Source organism: Pezoporus flaviventris, unplaced genomic scaffold, assembly GCF_033815535.1.
Source record: "Pezoporus flaviventris isolate CSIRO_AGI_PZ_B2104156 unplaced genomic scaffold, CSIRO_AGI_Pfla_v1 ptg000031l, whole genome shotgun sequence".
NCBI classification, from domain to species: Eukaryota; Metazoa; Chordata; class Aves; order Psittaciformes; family Psittacidae; genus Pezoporus; species Pezoporus flaviventris.
The window spans coordinates 24,538,519-24,542,697 of record NW_026892579.1 but is presented as its reverse complement, the minus strand read 5'-3'; the positions used below and the strand labels follow the sequence as shown (position 1 = coordinate 24,542,697).

At 36.2% G+C, this 4,179-nt stretch overlaps 1 long non-coding RNA gene across 1 annotated transcript; it reads right to left on the bottom strand.

Moving 5' to 3' along the window:
* Positions 1 to 1,881: 1,881 nt before the first annotated feature.
* LOC133273437 (uncharacterized) lies at positions 1,882 to 3,925 on the bottom strand. Its single transcript, XR_009744798.1, has 2 exons — positions 3,680 to 3,925; positions 1,882 to 3,580 (listed from the first exon to the last, which is right to left on the bottom strand). It is a non-coding gene; the product is annotated as an uncharacterized LOC133273437 (long non-coding RNA).
* Positions 3,926 to 4,179: the final 254 nt, after the last annotated feature.

Below are 4,179 nucleotides of genomic sequence, written 5' to 3'. Positions count from 1 at the left end.
GAGAAGCGCCTGTTTCATGTTACGCACCTGCATAAACATGGAGGTGTCGCAGTGCAGAAGGTGTCTCTAAACAAAAAGGAACAGAACTGATCTCGTGTTGTCTCTCGGATGTAATGTTTTCAGATACCTAACACCACTAACACTACCTTAATCCACTGGGTAAAGATCTTTGCAGACTGAAATGACTCAGGATTTTGCACAGCTATTCAGTGCAGTCAAAGGACTTCTGAGAGCATTGGAAACCACTGCAGAAAGGAAGTTTTAGGTAATTAGCATTATATAGTTTGGGGAGCAGGTTTTAAGGCTTGCTTTTTGTGTGGTTTTTTGTTTGTTTTTTTTTTTTCTTCCTGATAAATAAACTGAATTTCCTAACACCTTCTATTTCTTTTTCTTATTTTAAGTTCATTTTGCAAAAATGTATGATATATAAGCTATCAAAAGGGTTTAAAATTAAATTGCACCCTTTATTAAGAAAAAACACACAAACTGTTACTGTTTAAGTAACACATGTCTATTTTAGGTAGTGCAGTGTTTCTGTTCATGCAGCAGTATCCCAAGTAACTCTTTTGTACAAGGAATAAATATTTGAAATAAAGGCTGAAGTATGTGCAGACTAATGTCTGTGAAACAGTAATGGAAACCCATCATTACTTAAAAGTTTGAAAATTTTGAAACTTCATTGCTTTCCTCAATTTCCTGTGGGACATAAAGAAAAATCTCAGAGATTTTTCCCATTATCTGTAAGTGACAGTAGACTCATCTGTTAATCATCAATTTCCTCATTGGAAGTTCTTACCTGGAATTTTATAGAATTCTTCTAAAATATAATTTCACTTCTATTGAACAGTAAATTCCTTGAAATAATTACAATCTGGTAGAATATATTTGCATCTTTCTTACCTAATGTATCAAGAAGTGTCCATTCTTCTCACTCTCAATTTCATCTGGCTTTTAAGTTCATCGTAATAAAAATCACTCATTTTGTTAACTTAAGTAACTGTTGTCTGATATCTGAAGATACAAGAAAACATTTTAATAAAAGATTAATTTGTAAGTCTGGTTTCTGGAGTTTATTCCTTTTCATTTTATGGTCAATCAGTGGCCATGTTTAAAAGCACATACAGAGCATAAATGTGTCAAGTATCTATTACAGCCCTTTACCTGGATTCAAATTTTAAAATTAGCTGGAAAGCTTCATATGACTAACTATTGCTTAAGGGATATCATGCAATCTCACGAGGGTCCGGTTTAAAGCAACTTATTTTGTACAGAGTGCTTGCTAATACGTGAGAGACCAAGTAAGGGAAACTGTAGAGGATCTAGTTATAATCTGTAATTTGTAAACTGTGAAGAAATTAGGCTTTGATTGCACACAGATTTATAAACCTCTATTCAAAATGCTTTCCAAAGGAAAATAAGATTTCTGTTTTCTCTTTCTCTCAACTTTATTTCTCTGTTCTCTGCCCCAGTTTCTTCAGAAACTTCTGAATCTAGTGCCCCATTTCAATCAAATTTGAGAGGGGAGAAAAGTTCAGAATAATTTTCTGTTGTTTCATGAATGAAGATGTTCAAGGAGGAGAGATGCCTTAAGCAGCTTTGAAGGAAACGCTGTGTTTAAGAGCATTCTTTATTGGAAAGCCATCAGAGAAGCCATTATTGGAGCACAAACCTGAGAGATATATTTATAGGATACTGGACTTCATAGGTTCCATCAAATTTCATGGTATGGTTATTTTTTTCAGCAGAATTATTTTAATGTTTTAAAATTCAAACTTTCAAATAATATACAAGTGAGAACAGTGTAAGATTATATATGAAACTCTGGAAAAGTCACTAACAAAGATTGTGATGTGACTTGTAAGTTGCTATTATTTATTTACATGCTATATTGAGCTGGTGTACTGATACTAATAAGACCATAGAAATATAGGGACTTTACGGGGTGGAAATTTAATGGAAGTGTGAAGTGCTGAATCATAGTTAAAATTTGCAGTGGCGGAATATGAAATCCTATCATTCTCTCAGGTTTTACGTGGATCTGGTATATTTTGAAAGCGATATTGCAATATTCTCATCCATTTAATGGATAAAAAAAAAAAAAAAAAGACAATTATTCTAAATGCGTTCACCTGCAGAGCACTTTTAAATGCCAGATTTTAGGAGTTCCTTATACATAGCCTCGAGCCACAACATTTAATGCAAGTATTTTGGTTTTGGTCTATGAGAATGGGAATATTGGTTCAAGATGGAATTCCTTGTGACATACAGCCAGGTCCAATGAAAATTGTTGCCAGGACCTGAAAATTACCTGGTATGTATGAGGAAATAACACAGAGCAGAAGAAGAGTTCCATAGGGTTGAGGATCTAGCTGGACACAATATAGTATGTTCAGGTCTGTGTGAGTCAGTGTCCTGAATATCTTGACAAGTTGAAGAGTACACAACAAGTGCAATAAAAATAGCTTCAAAGTGGAAGAGAGAAAGCGGCAAACTGAACTTGTACATCTTGGCTCCATGACAGCCAACACTCTACAAAAGCATCATGACAATTTATAAATACTTAAATGGTGTACAGAAAAAGAGGAGAATTATGTAGTTCAGTGAACAGGATATAGAACTGATGGTGAACTGAAATAAAATTAAATTGTTCAGTTCTCAAACATAGTTCCTTTAATGCTAAATTTCCTTCCTGCAACAGTCCACCTCAAAGGAGGAGGAGGAAGCCTCCTTTCTGGAAAAACACTAGTAAATGGCCATTAGTGAACAAGCCTACACAGATGGAAGGTGTAACTCATAACAAATTCCTAGTTCAACAACATATAACTCTGAAGGAACTAATGCAACCATATTGTTTGACCTACTTAGTGGTGGATAGGACATTCCTAAAGCAGTTCCTGATTGGATTAGATTTCCTTTTTACTTATTGCATATGGTTGCAACCCTTAGTGTCTAGGTCATTATGCAACTTATTTTTTCCATTTCTTCAGCTAAAATATTCTTTATGCAGTAAACCAAAGCTAGAAGATAGACAGTTTGAGAGCATGGCTGTGAGCCCTGTGCTTGTGAGGGAGGAAAAGGAGGGGGAGCGGGAGACTGGAAAATGATCTGTTCTGCTTCTTTGTTCTCTCTTTACAGTTTGTTTTGCTGCTGAACACATCATATAAGAAAAATAGGTATGTTTTTGTATCTCAGGACTAGTGGAAGATGGATATTCTCTCACTACTGGAGAGAAAAGTTTAAAGGTATTCCACACATCTTGATGTATATATTTCCAGAATGAAAAATGAAAATTAAGGAAAGATTTCTAATTTACATGTAGTCAAAGAAAAGAAGGAATTAAGTGAGAATACCCTGTTGATAAATACTTAGTCCAATAAGTCAACTGGGTGAATTCCCTAGTAGAATTACCTGGAAACTGCAATAGATTTCTGGCCGTGTGGTCCTGGGGCACCCAGCTTATGCTATCGACTGGTGCAGATGGAGCACTGGATGTCAAGCTGCCTCCTTCTGATCAGTCTGTTTCTTGTACACATTTAAAGAACACATAAATCTTCCAGTCTGGCAAATATGAGATGCAGGGCTGTCCCTTCTATAGGATTCTTAGACCATTGCTTAGTATAAAGAAGAGTTGTGTTCATAGTCAAGAACTTTCCCCTAGCTTCTCTGATGGACCTATCACACAGGGCTGGCCATGGCAGCAGCTAAATGAGAAGCAAAAGCAGAGCAGACCCTCTGTGACATAGAACACATAGGTTTCTTCTATGATTTGAATTCTTTGTTAAGTGTGAGCTCACACACAGAGTCATATATTGGTTTCTCCACAAACATGCTCTCTCTATCCTAATTGTAATTCACTTTTTTGTCTCAATAGACCTAATCTGGAGCTGCATTTGCCTAGGCCTTGGTGCTTGATTCCACTGTATTCGTGAAATGTTATTTTCTCAAACCTAGCCTGCATCTTTCCTTTCCTTTTCCTTTCCTTTCCTTTCCTTTCCTTTCCTTTCCTTTCCTTTCCTTTCCTTTCCTTTCCTTTCCTTTCCTTTCCTTTCCTTTCCTTTCCTTTCCTTTCCTTTCCTTTCCTTTCCTTTCCTTTCCTTTCCTTTCCTTTCCTTTCCTTTCCTTTCCATCTTTCCTAAAGAGGCCTCCAAAGAGGAACACTGCTGTAGTGCCTATGCAGAA